Here is a 17,784-nt window from a genome sequence, read left to right as displayed (position 1 = left end):
TGTAGTATCAGGTCTAGGAATAATCCTTATTGCTTTGTTTATGCTTGTATGCACTCAATGCTTTACTATGTACTCAACATAGCTGATTGTGTGTTATTGTGATGTTTGTTGACCTGTGATGAACCATTGATGCTACAATGGGAAGCAAACTAGGTGTGTTAGTGTTGCTGCATGATGTTGAGCATATGGGGGATATTACTTAGTCTTGAAACTTTAAAGCGTTTTAATTAAGCATTATACGACTAGTATGATTTACTTAATCAGTTTATGGTTTGAATAAAAGGGGTCGTTGATGATTCCTGAGTTGTAGTTACATTTTTATTTCCGCTGCATTTCAGTTTTCATGACAATGATTTGAGTTAACATTTCTTTTCAATAAGCCTTGCGTTTCACCGTGGCAGTAACACTCCCAAAGTCGATGTGACGTAGTCGTAGACGTGTATGGATTTTGGGGGTGTTACATCTTTCCATCCTGATTGAGCTCTTGTTTAGTCCATTTTTATGCCTATTTAGCTTAGCTTTGTTCAACGTTAGTGACTCTACTAGCTTCATGCATTTTGAGTCCTTTTTGGGAGTTATAGGTTGTCTTCACTTTATGCATAGATTGAACGTTGTGAACACTGTATGCTATGACTTGCTCTTATCTTCTTTTAGGTTCTGTAGCGGCCTAATCGAGACAGTCGAATCTTGGAATGGCAAAAAAGAGCCTTTGGATGGAGAGAGGGACCTTCAAATTTCAAAGAAGAGTAGAAGCAGAGCCAAAGCTGGCGCTCCCGCTCTGGAGCGGGAGCTTCAAGTTCCCCTATATACAAGCAATTCTGCCGAGAAATAAAAGCTGGCTCTCCACCCTCATGGAGCGGGAGCTTCGACCTGCTACGAAAATATCTAAATCCAGGCTCAGAGCTCGCGCTCCATGCATGGAGCGAGAGCTCTGAATGGCTCAGCTCCCGATTTTTTTTGTTGTTTGCCCTTACTTGAAGTTGTATTTGTGAGAGTTATAAAGGGCTCTCTTAAGAAATTTTAATTAATTTTTAACAGGGAGATTAGAGGGAGATTTAATCTGGTTTTAAGCATTAAAACTTTAGAACTTGAGGAGAGAGAAAGTTAAGGTTTGAAGCTTTTGAACTCCATTTTTCACCATTTATGCAAGCTTAAAAGTTGGTAATTTATTGTTTATTTCTTCTTCTCTTTCCTTAATCTTGTTTATTATCATTGTTTTGTTGCTTAGTTCTTGTTTATTTTTTGTTGAGCTTCCATTTTTATCTTTCCTCCATAGTTATGGTGATGAAGTTATTTTAAGCGTTATTTTGTTTTATTTCCATAATGTGTGAGTAGTTTCTTACTAGGCGAAGGGATGTAACCTTCATTCACTCTTTGGATCCTAAATCTAAGTTAGGGGTAACTTTTGAGGTTGAACTTGTTGATCAAACTTCCTTTATTTGGTTCGTTGGGTGCTTGATCACCACTTAACTTGCATATCAGGAATTTCTAGTGAAGGATTGAAAGATAAAGCTAAGAATAAACTAAGTTTGGTTGCTACATTAGGATCTCCATGAAAATAAGCATTTTCTAGTTTAGGGAAGCTTGATTAATCATGTTGTGCTTGATTTGGCTAGATTGGTTACTCATGCCATGAGAATAGGTCATGAGTGACTAATTAAGCTCCTCTAATTAGCTCGAGAGAGTAATTAGAATTCCTATATGCGTGATTTTCCCCCTTGTGATCCCTAAATTGTTTCCCTTGGTTTTGATGATTGGATTCTTGGATAGAGTGTTGGTGAATTCCTAATCCCCTAGTTCTTTCACCCTTATTTTATCTCCCTCACTTGCTTTGTTGATTTAATTTGTTGATTTCTTAGTTTATTTTGGACTTCAGAATCATTGTTAAACCTTTATAAAACCCGAAAAATTTATTTAGCTCATTATAAGTGGCTAATTGACCCTTAATTAACCCTACTTCATTGTGGATTTGACCCTATACTTACCCTATATTGGGTAGTTTAGGTTATATTTGGCGATTATACAACGACCCGTCAAATTTTGACGCTGTTGTCGGGGAAGTAGCGGTTAACATTGGCTAATTTGTTAGTTTTGAGACTAAATTGTTTTTTTTTCTTTTCTTTTCTTCTTGTGGTGTGTTTACCTCTTCGTTTTTTTTACTAATATTCTCCTTAGCTTTGTTGGTTTCATGTCAAGACGATTGAAGGGCAAGCCAACCATCCCCATCGATCATAACCTTGAAAATACATTGAGGCAATTAAGGAGAATCTTTAGGGAACCATCGAGTGTTGATCAACAACCGGGTTTCGAACAAGAGTCGTTTATATCTTCACTACTTCTAAAACTACGGGAGATGAGGCTCCTAGAGCATTACATAATTTTGGGCATCCTGAGGCATTTTGAACTCAAAAGTGTTATTCGCCGCCCAACTACTACCTCCAACTTTGAATTTTCTCCACATTTTATTTGCATGATCAAACAGGAGCCATATGGGGGTATGACTCATGAGTGCTCTCTTGAGCACTTGACTAATTTCTTGGAGCTACGTGCTATGGTGAAGTAAAACAATCTGAGTCAAAGATTTGTGAGGCTCAACCTATTTCACCTCTCTCTTGTGGGCAAGGCTAAGAAATGGTTGCAATCCATTCGGGAAGTCTCTTTGAAAACTTAGGCACAAGTTACCGCGGCTTTTGTGGATGAATTCTACTCCGAAGAGAAAACCTCCGAAGCTAAGAGGAAGATATCCGATTTCTATCAAGAGGAGGATGAAACATTATATGGAGCTTGGGATAGCTTCAAGGATCTTCAAAGATCTTGTCATCACCATGGTTATAGTCAATGAATGCTTATGCAAAGCTTCTATGATGGTCTCCTTCCTATGACCCGTGCAAGCCTTGATTCGGGTGCAGGAGGCCAACTAACAAAGCTTTCGGTTGATAATATTGAGCATACAATTGAAGAGGTAGTAAGACACTACTCTTGGGGGAATTATACTAGAACCGCAAGCAAAAAGAATGCAAGCAAAGGCAAGTATGATCTTGATGCCATTGACCAAATCAATGCAAAACTTGATACTCTTGCAAAGAAGTTGGAAAAGGTAAGCTTGGCATCTCATATCCAAGGCACTTCTCAAGGCTTTTCTTGTGAAATTTGTGGTGGGTCGGACCATGCTAGTTCTTATTGTGGAGGTTCTATGGACCATTTTGCATGGGTGAATTCTAGAGGTGAGAGAAATCCTAACTTCAACAACCATGGAAGATGGAATAACAATGCGAGTGGTGGATGGAAGAACCCTCAACCACCCCAACCTTACCAAGCTAGACCACCCGAATTCCATAATCTCCAACAAACATTCACACAACTACCCCCTATAGCTCCCTTTGAACCAAACCAACCCAAACAATCCTCCATAGAAACCACTCTCCAACTCTTCCCAGCTCAAATAACAAAAAACAATGCCAATAATGATAGTAAGTTTGGAGAGATAAACAGTTCCCTCCAACAAATGAATGCTCAAAACAAGATGATCGGGACACAACTTGCTCAAGTAGCTCAATAAGTGAGCAACAACTCCTCAAACTCTTCTACCTAACTTCCTAGCCAACCAATCATTCTAGAATAAGCTAAAGCCATTACTTTGAGATTCGGGGCTCACTATGAGGGTCCTAAGATGCCTACACCTAATGATACTAGTCTTTCCAATTAGAGTGAGGATGTTGATAGTGCAACGAATAAGGAGATTGAAAATGTCGTTGTGGAAAACATTCATGAGGATGGGAGTCCTATAGTTGTTAAACCCGAAAAGTTAAGTAAAGAGCCTCATCTGATGAAGAGCTACACCCCTCCGATTTCGTATCCTCAAAGGTTGGCAAAGAAACATTTCAATGATAAATTTGTTAAGTGAGGCAAGATTAATCTCTTTATCATCGGGGCTGTTAGTGTTCGACGAGATCAAAGAGGGTCAACTTGGAGATGAGCACCTAGATAAGATTAAGGAGAAGATGAAGAAAGGTGAGGAAGTCGATTTTAATATTCATGATGATGGAAGTTTGAGGTTTAAGGAAAGGTGATTTGTACCACAAAAATGTGATGATCTTAAGAGACGTGTTATGGATGAGGTGCCTAATACTCCGTATTCTGTACACCCTGGGGGTGACAAGTTATATAAAGATCTTAAGGGGATCTATTGGTGGCCAAACATGAAGCGTGAGGTAGCCAAATTTGTGTGTAAGTGCCTAACCTGTTAGAAAGTGAAGATAGATCATAATAGACCCATGGGGAAGGTTCAATCCTTAGAGGTTCCTGGATGGAAGTGGGATTTCATTTCAATGGATTTTATGACTGGTTTGCCTAGGATGAGAAATGGGAATGATACTATTTAGGTTATTGTGGATCGTCTCACGAAGTCCGCCATGTTCATACCTATTAAAGAGACATGGAAAAAGAAACAACTTGCAAAGTCGTATATTAAGCATGTAGTGAGATTGCATGGGGTTCCAAAATATATTATTTCTGATCGTGATTCGAGATTTCTCTCGAAATTCTGGAAAAAGGTCAAATTGAATCTTGGGACAGCATTAAAGATGAGTACAACCTTTCACCCTGCAACTGATGGTCAGACTGAGATGACTAACAAAACTATGAAAGATATGTTGAGAGCTTGCGCAATAGATTTCCAAGGTAGCCAGAAGACCAATTAGACTTGATTGAGTTCTCATATAACAATAGTTATCATGCGAGTATTAAGATGGCACCTCTTGAGGCACTATATGGACGGAAGTGTAGAAGTCTCATTTGCTGGAATGATTTTAGTGAGAATATAGTATTGGGGACATAATTTATTGAGGAGATGGTTAAGAGTTTCAAAATGATTCAGGCTAGAATTCAAGCTGCTCAAGATAGGCAAAAGAGTTATGCCGATTTAAAGCAACGAGAACATGTGTTCGTAGTAGGTGATAAAGTGTTTCTGAAAGTATCACTAACTAAGGGAGTGATGAGATTTGGGAAAAAGGGCAAATTAAGTGCCAAATACGTTGGCCCATATGAGATATTGCAAAGAATTGGAAAGGTAGCTTATAGGTTGGCTTTGCTAGTGAAGTTTGAGAAGATGCACGATGTATTCCATATTTCCCAACTCAAGCATTATATCCCTAATGCGCGTCATGTTCTGGAGCCTGAGAGGATCCAGATTGATAGTAGCCTCACATACGAGGAAAGGCCTATGAAAATTTTTGACAAGAAGTTGCGTAGTACACACAATAAGGATGTCAACATCGTGAAAGTACTTTGGTCTAACCACGAGTCTGAAGAGGCAACATGGGAAACCGAAGATGAGATGAAGAAGAAGTATCCAGATTTGTTCCTTGAGGTGAGTTACAAGGGAGTAACTCGTTTTCTTTAAGGGGGGTAGAATGCGATAGGATTTCGCACTTTTTACCTATTTTTATGCTTATTTTGGCGATTTACACATGTTGGTACAAAATGAATAGATTCTCCACATGGAAAATGTATTCAAGAGTAACACAGGTGAGTTTTAAAGTTGGTAAAGTGTGCAGCTGAGTGGCACAAGTATTTCTCAAATGAAAGTTGAGTTCAAAATTTTTGAAATATGTGAGTTTTCGTGTCAAGTTTCGAGAGGAAACTTCTTTAAAGAGGGGTCGGTATTCCCCCGTAAATTTATAAATTTTATAAATAGATTTTAGTATATATATATGTTTATATTTAAATATAAATGAGTATTAAAATAATTTATTTCTTTAAAAGGTTGACTATTTGAAGTCAAAGGAATTATATTAAGGATTTAAAGAAGTTAAATATTTTGTGTAGGCATGCTTTGAAAAACATTTGAAATTGAGGTTTTAGTATGGAACCTCCTTTGGGCTTGTATGTGGACCAAACTCTCCTCCTTCTTATCGGGTAGTCCAAGCCCATTTTCACTTCTAGGAATTGTAGTTGGCTTAAGTGGTGAGCTTTCCCATCTTCTCTAGCAAGGTTTAGAGTTTAATTCCTACCCCAACCATTTGCTTGGGATTTAGGGGGGGGGGGGGTTGGGGGTGTCTGGCTTGTAATCGGCCTCAGGGCGGGGGCCCCGTGCGAGCGCAGTCCAGAGGAATGCTTCTTACCAAATTTTTTTTAAAAAAAAAAAATTGAAATACTTTTTGGATTTGAAAAAGGAGACTAAATGGGCTTGAGGAACCCAAACACTATTTAGATTAGGAAAAAGACTTCTAGTTATGATAGGAGATCCAAACATTAATTTTACTCATCATTAAACTCTATTTAATTCTAATTACCTTTTCCTAAGCCCACAAGGAAAACACGTATATAAATTCATTAAACCCAAAATTTTTTCGCACACATAATTTTCTCTCTCCTCACTCTAAATACATTGGCGCCCTCCTCCTTCCTTTCTCTCTCTCGATTTTCTCTCTTTCTTCATTCTCAAGCAACACTTTCTTCTTCAACAAGTAATCTCCCCTCCTCAACCGAACCGCCGCCTACTGGCGCACCTGTAGCCACGTCACCACCGTCGGCGCACCCTTGTTCTTCTTTCCTTTGTTTTGGTTTGATTATCTTTTTTCCTCCTCAAGTTTTATTTAAAGATTGTGTTTTTAATATTTGTTTTTAGTTTGATTATGTTTAAAGGATTTAGTGTGATGACTTGATTATGAATCTAAGATTATATAATTTATGTATTGAAGAAATAAAAATTCAGATTTATTTATTATGTTTAGATTGGATTTTTAATTATTAAAGCATGGATTTTTAGGATGTTAAAGATTGAAAAATCATAGTAGCATGCTGAATTTGATTTAACCTTGTTTGATTGTATCTTGTTTTTCTTTAATATATATTGTAGATGTTGTTTGACCTTCAATTAATGAAATTTCTCTTTCAAAAAAAAAACTATCACTAGTGGAGAAAACCTTATATGTCACGTACTAATAGATGCGGTTTTTATAAAACTGCATATGAAAATCAACACTAAAAATGGGAGGGAAAGTTAGGATTACAATCTGATGCGGTCCACAGTGGACCACATCAAGTTAAATAAATCGATGCGGTTTTTCTTACTTTTTGGCCGAGTTATTAAATAAGCATGGATTTTTGTTACTTTTTTCGCTCAATTTGGCCCAACACTCCCATTGGCCAAGCACGCTAAATTTGGCCGAGTTATTTTTTCGCTCAAACATAAAATAACCCGCACCTTTGTTACCTCTTTGGGCCCAGCACTCCCCTCCTCACTCCTAACCCTAAAACTCTCCTCTACCCTTGACCCAAACTCTCTCTCCTCCCTCATAACCCTAATCTCCTTGCTCTCCCCTCTCACTCTCCTCTCTACTGCTCCCTCACACAACCGTCTCCTTTTTCCTCTTTCCTCTCTACTATCATGCAAGAGAGAACCAAAAACCCACACAACACAAGAAACGAAATCGAAGAAACGATGAAACCAAGAACGAAGAACGAAGAAATTAAAGAATGAAGAAATTGAAGAACGGAGAACGAAGAAATTGAAGAATGGAGAACGAAGAAAATGAAGAACGAAAATGAGAACGAAGAAACGAAGAGCGAAAATGGGGAATGAAGAAATGAAGAGACGAAGAATCGAAGATATGTACACAATAAATTGTTTTATTTTTACCAGATTTTTTCGTTTTATTTGGGATTTAGTTTTTGGATCTGGTTTTGGATGTAGGTTTTATTTTGGTTTTTTGGGCTTCCATTTTCGTGTCGATTTTTTGGCTTTCATTTTATTATAATTTTTCGCTCTTTATTTTCGCTATTAATTTTCGCTCTTTATTTTCGCTATTAATTTTCGCTTTATCGTTCTTAATTTTTGCCTTTTCGCTCTATATTTTCGCTTTATTTTGTTAATTATGTATATATGTTAATTTGTTATTTTTGTATATTTGTATAATTTTCTGTATTTATTTTGAAATGATGTCTCTATATATTTATGTTTAGTTTTCTATGTATTTATGTTTAGTTTTCTATGTATAATGTTTAGTTTTTATATAATTTTGTATATGTGTAGCTAATATTTTGTAGTGTTTTTGTTCCTAAAATTAGGAACTAATCATGTGTCTGTCTTATTTTTTCCTTGCAGTCTTAAGTTGTAGAATACCCTTTTTTGTGTCATGTTTGGACATATTTCCAGAATTTTGGTACAGTGAGAACAATGGATGAAATGGTACTGATATATATATGTATGATAATTTTGTACAATTTTGGATTGTTTCTATATATATATATATATATATATATATATATATATATATATATATATATTATATATATATATATAATATATATATATATATATATATATATATATATATAGCTAATGGATGAAATGGACTTGCTGGATTATGCATGGATAATGCATGAGAGGGATGAGAAAATCAAGACGGTATCGATTAATGGGATCCATAGTTGACACTAATCAAGCTTTGCAAGTTATTGACATTGACTTGCTTTGTACCTTGCCCGAGAACAGTGGAAGGCCTAGAATATTTATAAATTTGGACGTGGCATAGTGCAGACCTACAGCTTGCAGGTCTGCATTGTTTTTAGACATCAATTTACCTATTCTGATGCGGTATTAATGTAAAACCGCATCAGTGTATTATTTACTGATGCAGTTTTGGACCTTATCAGTAAATATTTTGGATCAACTGCGAGTTACTCGATGCGGATCAAAATCGCATCAGTAAGTTCGATTTTGACCGCATCAAATGGACTTTATTCCACTAGTGTATGGAATTGATTATTCTTATAAGTTTAAGTATGTTTAAGCATGTTTAAAGGGAATTTTAACAAATTATATGTTGCTAGAATTTTAAAAAGGTTATTATTGATGATGTTTTAAAGATTTTGATAACTAGTATAGTAGTACTATGCTAGGAAATGTTAGTAATTGAAGTTTTAATGATGGAAATAACTTTTAAATATTGTTAAAGAAGGTATAAAGTATTTTAAAGTTGCTGGAAATTATTTGAGTATTGATTATGAATTTATATTGGTTGTTTTACGCGGAGAATTCTCTCTAGGTGACTTTTAAGACTGTTAAAGTGGCCTATCAGTTTGTTTACACAAGGTACATACGTACATACCTATGTGTTGATTGATGTAGTATCATGATTTTAAGAAGGAAAGTTATGTAGTATCATGTATAGGAACTATGTTGAGTTCATATATGATTGCTATTATGTTGGATTTTGCATGTTTTATATCGTTGTGCAAACATGTTAATTATGAGATTTATATTATGAGACTAATGTCATATTTGTATGGAAGATTAATGCAAGCATGTGAGTTGGAAACTTTATTTTATTAATTCACATGGGGGAATTAATATATATATTGGTATGGATCATGATTAAATCATATTGTTCTCTTTCTATTATTATTTTAGTACTCTATGAGGACCGAAGGGCTTATTTGGTAAGTTGATATTTTTATACCTTTTAAAGGTAAGTTGGTTGTTGGCTAGGTTCAACAAATAAGGAAGATTGGATTAAAGAAGGAATTAATCTTGGGTTGTAAGTTATGTGATCACTTATCTAATCCTCAGACAAAAATAAAAGTTGTGATTGTTTGACCGTGTATTATCTATGTTGTTTGTGTGTCATAATAAGTAATGAATGGTAAATCACGTAAAGTGAAATTTGGGTAGTAAAACTTTGGACTGGTGCACGTCTGAAGTATTGGACAAACAGGAGTTGGGGTACATGGTGAGTGCCATGGCTTTTTTTGGGATCGGATTGATCACCGTTCCTATTTTATTTTAAAAGGTTCCTCGATATCGTAGGTCATGGGAATACGGAGTCGCACCCGAATTTCATCTTCCAAAGGGAAGGCTGGTTTTAGTTAGAAAACTCGGTCCAGTGACTTTTTTTTTTTTTGGCAATTAGGTCCAGTGACTATTCCATTTAAAGTAATGAGAAGGTTGTTAAAGTTTAGTTTAGTAAAAGTTATCTGCAAGTTATTATCCTATTATTTATCAGTGTTTACTATTTATTAGTATGATGTTATGTTGGTTTATTATTTATTTATGTAGTACTCAGCTTTGCTGATTATGTGCTTTTTTTTGTATATGTTGATCATGGATATGCCTTATTGATCATGTGATGGTCCATTTTGGTGAGCAGACTATCTAAATCAATAGTGCATTGTCATCTACAGGTTTGAAGATGATGCATCATTGGGTTCGGAAATGGAGAGCTCATGTAGTTTATTTCTCTAGGATTTTTTTATTTATTATTTTTGGGATAAAATAAGTATTTAAACTACCTTTGAGTTGTACGAGGAGAAAGTTGGAAAACATAATAAGTTGCTTGCCATCACAAGTTGATTGCTCCTATTGTGAAACAGAATGCTTGATAAAGTTGATCTTATTTGCATTGTGCCACTTGATTTTGTTTGTGCTATATTTATAGTTATAGTTTCTTATCACATATGCGATGCTCTTCCTTATACAGTGCTTGATATGTATAAATCAATTTGTCTGTGTTGATCGGCCTTGTCTTGAAGGAAGGGATTGATGGAGGCAGAGAGAAGTTTGTCCAGTTTTTAGATATTTCCTTCTTAGGATATATAACTAGTGGAAAAAACTGCTTTTGCTACTTATCGAATGCTCCGGTTAACTAATCAACCCGAGCAATTGTGGAAAATTTAATTTTAAAAATTCATAAATGCTCGGGTTAATAGTCAACCGGAGCATTTGATGTCAAATGCTCGAGTTGACTAATCAACCCGAGCATTTGCATTATGTCCGTCTTATAATTTTCGAGTTATTATTTGCACGCTCCCTATGTCCCTCCCTCTCTCGTATCAATTCTTCATGATTTTCCTCTCAATTGAAACCCTCGCACTAAACACTTCCGTCGTCGTCCCTCAGCCTTCTGTCGCTCCCTCCGTCCCTCGCTACCCGTCGTCCTTCCTCCGTCCCTTGCTCAATCTCGTCGCCTAACTCAAATCCTAACACGTTTTCGCTCCCTCCGTCCCTTGCTCAATCCCGCCATTAACGGCACCTTCGAATCACAAGGCTTCGACCTCGATCAATTCGTACCTGAATCCTCAACCTCCAAACGCCTTCTGGTTTTATTTTCTCCTAATTTCTAGGTTTTTCTGAATTACTCGAGATAATACTAGGGTTTAATCTAATTAGATTGTTCGATCATTTCTCTAAGTCGTCTTCCTTCCATTTCTAGGTTTCCTTGTCCTCCTCCATCATGTTTTAGATAGTTTTATGCCCTCGAAGCTTCGCCAGCGTTCAACACCCGATTATGGTCGAAATTCTTCATCTCGGCTCAATGTCCTTAGCTTTGTCGACGTTCAACGCCCTAAGTCTAACTTGGTAAGGTCAAATGCTACTTTTACATTCGTGAATATGCATATGTGAAAGAGCAACATGTTCATGGTTTTTAATTAGAATTTTCTTTGGTTTCTATATGCAACATTTTTGGGTGTGCAGTATGGGTGGTCAGAACATGTTAATTTTTTTCAAAACGAAGGACACTCTAATCTAACTACATCATTCTATGACTTAAAAACATTTAAGAAATGGTTCTTATGTCATCTTTTAAACCACATCATTCCCACTTCATTAAACGATTTTACACTATATGCTACAGAAGAACAGTTTGAATCATTTATTTGTTGGATGATTAATTGAAGGTTGCTAGTTGGGGGGCTTACTTATTAAAAAGATACATCATTGCTATGTCTTTTGCACCACGAGACACGCATGAAGCACAAGTGCAGCTTGCATTAGAGTGCGGAGTTCCTGCTATGATTGGCATCATGGCTTCCCAGAGGCTTCCTTATCCTGCTAGAGCTTTCGACATGGCTCACTGTTCCCGCTGCTTAATACCCTGGCAGCAGTATGTTACGTTATCTCTTGAATCCGTCGACTAATATATTTCGTTGGTGTTTTATTAGTTGCAACATAAACATGTAATGAAAAGAACATGTATTTGGAGATCCTCATTATCAAACTATTACTATTTTTCGTATATGTGACAGCTTTTCATAACATCCAAATATAGTATTTGTGACTATTAATTATGAATAGAATAATTGAGCTACTTATTGTACTTTGATCAATGTAGATGGATTATATCTAATGGAAGTGGATAGAATTTTAATACCTGGTGGTTACTGGATTCTTTCTGGACCTCCTATTCGCTAAGTTTGGTTTGGTTTCCTATTTTTTCCCTTGGCATATGTGATTCTTCTGCTTAATCATTTTATGCTAGACAGATATAAAATGTACAAGCTTGTTGGTGAAGAGAGGTTCTTACTCTGGCAGTAACTAGCATAGAGTTGCAAGTCTTACACCCTTTTGCTTCCCAGGCGATTACATTATTTTATTTATATGGTCTTCTTTGGATATAGTCCAGAATAGTTCTGAACTCCCTATGTCAAATGCTACTTTGTTGAATTTACAAATGAGGATGTCAAACAAAAGGATAAGCAATTATTGCTTGTTTCTCCTAATATGATGTTATCTGTGTTATAATTCACCATAGTCCTGTCGAGTTCTATGAGTTTGTGCATTCTTGCATATGAGATTATTAGTCTTCTTTCTTTACTATGTACCTTAACCTTTTTATATCTCCTCTTTTTATGTGAAATAGTCACATCTTGTATCCTCCAATTGAACTAGTAAGTTGCATAATTGAAGGTTAGAATGCTCTTGTACTTCAATTGAGATTTAGTTTTCGTTGGAACTTTTTCCTTTCACTTGTTGGAACTTGGAAATGTGTTTTGGAGGTGGAATAATATTGATGGCCCGGAAAGTGATAGTGCTATAACATACACTGTTTCCAGCGAAGATTGTATCGTCAAGATTTATTGATCAATTAATTTCCTCTTATTGTTATCTCAAGCTTCTTGACCTCTTTGTTGTATGTAGTATTAAAATGCTTTAAGCTGTTCATAGCTAATTGTTTTATTAAAATCTAACTGCCCAATCCTGACTGGCATAAGTTAAACTATTTATGAAAGTACCATAGGCAAGTCTACCCTAAGTAGTAATCTGTGGATGTCTAATGTAATGTATGTCAATTCATATCTCTTAAGTGCTCCTGTTTTTCTCTTGATTTTCCTGTATCTGATTTCTTTCTAACTTGTACTCTGTTTTCTTAAGAATGTAGGGTAGACTTCCTCATTTAGGTGATAATGCTGCTGTATATGGATGACTTTATGGTAGTTGCCATCATTGTGGTGTAACACCTAGCTGGAAATGTGTTTTTGAAACAGTATCTTGCGAAGAATTTTGTATTAGATTCTTGTCCATGGTTGATCTTATTATAGCTTCAATTTGACCGCTAATCATGCATCTATTATGTTCAGCATGTGGCTTGCCTTTTGAAGAAACTTGTATGAGAGATTGAGCATTGGGTGTCAAATCAAGCAGATAAAATAAAAAATGTAATCTACTCAAAACATGCATTCATTGTGTTTAAATTATTCAGTGTAAGCCTTGGATTTTATACTTCTGATGATTACAACAAAAGAATCTCTGCTTATTTTTAAAATCTCATGAGTGTCTACTATTTACAGAAATTGAGTGATTTTTTTTCCTCTATCACTTCTTTGTTAGGTTGTTGTAAACCATCTTCAGCAAATAAAGGTACGTTGTTATTGTTGCTATTAGTGGTTCTTACTTCTAAATTCTTTCTACGCGGTACCGTGTTTTGATAGAATTTTGATTGTCAATATTGATTTTGTAGCGATGAGACTTTGAAAATATATTTCCACTTGTGCATTGTTTGTTTGTTTTTTTATGTTGATGGCTATCTGTCCTTATTGGATTGATTGTTAGAATTTTACTAATTTCTTCAATCTTTATCTTTCCTTTGGCAAAAGTCATCCTATATATATATATATATATATATATATATAGGCAAGATCATGTGAGAAAGGAAATTAGGTGAGAAATGAGAAAGAATCACTGCCCTTAGATTAGATCATGTCAACGGCCAAGATTTAGAAACTAATGTTAATTTTAAACTACATTTTTTCATCCTTTCCATGCAAAACCTAATTTTCTCTCTCCTCTCTTCTCCTTCTTCCAAACACGTCGTATATTCCCTCCCATCCAACTGCACATCTCTCCTGTCATATCCTTTTGTCAAGAAATTTCATGGAATCCATTACCGCATCTGTTGAACCCTAATTTTGATGATAACAAAGGAACAAAGATGCAAACTAAGTAGTGAACTAATGAGTTATTTAAGTGTATGATTTTTTAAGGTATCATTGAAAGGAACAAAGAGAATACTAAGTCAAGGAAGAAATCAAGTGAGGATTTTGAAGACTAAGTGAAGATGTCTCTTTTAATTGATACTGGAGAAGCATTGGAGCAAGAAGAATAAAGCAAAGCGTTTTTATTTTCTACTTCCATTGTAAAGGAACAAGTAATGTTGGTAAGGAACATTGGCAGTTTTATTTAAGAATGATAGTTTGTTCCTTTGTAAGGAACAGACGAATTGACACTAAACAAATCAGTTAAAGGAACTTATGAATAAAAGGAACTAGACTTAGGCTCGAAGCATTATAACGGTTCACTAATGGAAGTTGAGTAAATCATGCCTAAATAATAGGTCGGTAACCGTTTTTTATCTAAGAGAAAATCTGTTTTATGAAATATCTTTCTTAAAGAAAAGATTTTGGTTTTCGAAAAAGAGAAGGAAAATATTATTCGGTTTTAAAAAAAAGGATTTTATTTAAAAGATAATATTTTCTTAAAGATTTAATTTCAGTTTTAACATTAAATCTGTTTTAAATTAAAATTGATTTTCGAATAATGCTCTAGTAGTTCCTATATTCTAGGAGCAGTAATTAAAACATGTCCACGTCCAAGTAAAGATCATGGGATCATGGGATGTGTTATGGAACGTGTTCCTTTATGGAAGGAACATCATGGGATAATGGTTTTTATCATGAACACGATTTTAGTTCCCACGTTCTATATTACTGTCGCTATAAATATTGAAGTCTAAGTAAGTTCCAAAGTGTGTCTGACTAAGTAATTAAGTGAGTTTAACTAATTAAGTGTCAGTGCCTTCATTCTCTCATAATATCCATTTGTTCTTTACTTATAATTCCACTAAGCTTATTTCGATCAATTGTATTTTGGTTTTTGGGGTAAGGGGACTTTGAGTGAAGTTCTGTAAGAGAGAAGCTTTGAGTAAAGCTAGTAAGAGTGGGAAAACTTCGAGTGAAGCTGAGAGGAACTGCTGTTAAGGGAATAGTGGCTCAGGAACTTGAGTTTAGGAACTCAAGGTGTGGCTCGAGAATAGAATTAGGTTGTAACAAAGTTGTTTGGCCTACTTAGTGAAAGAGTTGAGTATAAAATCCCTAGTGGTCGAGGTTGTTTCTTCTTGTTGGGCCCAAGAAGTTTTTCCTCGTAAAAATCCCTTGTGTCCCTCTAGCTTGTTTATTTGTTTAAGTTTAAATTTCCGCAAAAAGTTACGTTTATTTCTACACATACAATTCACCCCCCCCCCTCTTATAGTGTTCCTAGGGAAATAACAGCATCGCATGAAGGTTAGTTTATATTGATGAATTTGTATGCTTCTCTTTTTTCGAAATTTGTTTATAATTATAAGGAGAACAAATCTGAAATTTACGCAACAAAGTTAATAAACTTTTCGCAACAAATATTTACAACAAATCCACTGTTTTGGTTCTTTAATTACAGGCGTTGGTTATTTTTCTGTTTTTTTCGTTTTCGTGCAAGTATGAGGAAGCATCACAGAAAGATGCTTCCCATATACATTTGAACTACTCATTCATCTAATATATGACTTTTGGTGTTGAATGGTGGCTGGAAATTCCACCTCTTATCCAATTATGAGTTATCGACTTCCTCAAACATGTTGACAAATTCCATACTATTGCACAGATAATGACGCAGGGGAATAAAATTAAGTGCATCCACATTTATCATGATGGTGTTAGCTTATCACGTATATAAGACAAAAAGGTTACACTACAATACTCAAACATCAATAAAAGAAAATATTTTTGCAAACTTATATTCACCTTCTAACTAGAGTTACAATAGTATTTGATGAGAGTTATAGGAATTACTAATTAGAGTTATAGGAGTTTTTTATTAGTCATAAAAGTTATAATTATAGTTATGGCATTACTTGTTATGTACGTTGTAATTAGAGTTATAGGAGTATTTGATAAGAGTTATAGGGATTACTAATTAGAGTTATAGGAGTATTTAACTAGTCATAAGAGTTCCAATTATAGTTATGACATTACTTGTTATGTATGATCTAATTAGAGTTATAGGATTATTTGATTAGAGTTATATGAATTACTAATTAGAGTTACAGGAGTATTTGACTAGTCATAAGAGTTCTAATTATAGTTATGACATTACTTGTTAGGTACTTCTAATTAGAGTTAGCATAATACTAACTTATTTTCTTTGATGATAATTACAATTATATATGGCAATACTTCTTTAGAGTTATACAAATGAGTAGTTAGAGGTATATGAAATAATAATTATAGTTATGGTGACACATGTTTAAGAATTGTATAATCACTTCTTTAATTAGAATTACAAGAAATAGTCATTAGAGTTATGCAAACAATTGTTCAGAGTTATAGGAAAAACTAATTAGAGTTATCATAATACTTTTAAATTCTAATCAATTACTTTTGATTCTAATTAATAATTAAATAGATTATATTTATTACAGATATGCTGATACATGTTTAAGAATTGTACAATCACTTTTTTGGAGTTATAAGAAATAGTCATTAGAGTTACACCAACACTTGTTCAGAGTTATAGGAAAACTAATTAGAGTTATCATAATACAAAAGATTTAAAGGAGGATAAAATGAAGGAGTGTATATCACCGTGATAATGTATATTTTTTCATGTATATTTCCATGTATATTTTTTAACAAGAGAATGTATCTCTTACTTCTTTTCATGTATATTTTTTAACAAGAGAATGTAACTTTGAGAAAAATTAGAACCTGCGAATCTATTGCCATGACAATTGTGTTCATTTTTGTGACTTCAGAGTCTACCTCATGGAGTACTGCTAATTAGGATGCAATAACCTGATTTTATATCAACCTGTACAATAATATAACTAAAAGAACAACAATAAAAAGATGTAGTTCTTATATATTCTAAAACTATAATATAAGATAGAAAAGCATTATATGATATAGTTTTGACAATATTTTGATTCAACTGTGTTTAACACCTTGAATGGGCTCTTGGGAAGTTTATTAATGTTCTTATTGTACGACTTTTTTAGAGTTATATAAAGTAATGATTAGAGTTATAGACACTCTTGATTAGAGTTATAGGAATTTATTGCCATATCTTTTATGTGTGCAATACTTTGAATTGTATACCTATTTAATATGCACAGGCAGGAACTAGTAACTACTCTACGCAAAGCATAAACATTGCGTCGTTAAATCTGTCTACACCACCTAAATGAAGTACAGACATCACCCCATGCGGAGAACATGAGTTCACTCGAGTTGTTCCAGCAGAATTAATTCCTAAAGTTTGGTAGATTTTTGACAGTCTTAAAGATGCAACAAACTTTTATAATGTATATGTTGTAGCGTGTGGGTTTGATACTAGAATGTCTACCGAGACTCGAGCAAAGGATGAGACTATTGTATTCAAATACATTATGTGTAACAAGCAAGGAGTGAAGGCAGTGGCTGCATCAAATCAAATGTGGTCGATAATATTGTTGCTTAGTAGATTGGTCAAGC

General features: G+C 34.7%; 1 non-coding gene across 1 annotated transcript; it reads right to left on the bottom strand.

Moving 5' to 3' along the window:
- Positions 1–2,726: 2,726 nt before the first annotated feature.
- Positions 2,727–2,831, bottom strand: LOC125496139 (small nucleolar RNA R71). The gene has a single exon (XR_007272841.1). It is a non-coding gene; the product is annotated as a small nucleolar RNA R71 (small nucleolar RNA).
- Between the last annotated feature and the right edge of the window lie 14,953 nt (positions 2,832–17,784).

Source organism: Beta vulgaris, chromosome 3, assembly GCF_026745355.1.
Source record: "Beta vulgaris subsp. vulgaris cultivar EL10 chromosome 3, EL10.2, whole genome shotgun sequence".
In the NCBI taxonomy this organism is placed as follows: domain Eukaryota; kingdom Viridiplantae; phylum Streptophyta; class Magnoliopsida; order Caryophyllales; family Amaranthaceae; genus Beta; species Beta vulgaris.
The sequence above is the reverse complement of the archived record's forward strand: the minus strand, read 5'-3'. Positions and strand labels throughout refer to the sequence as shown.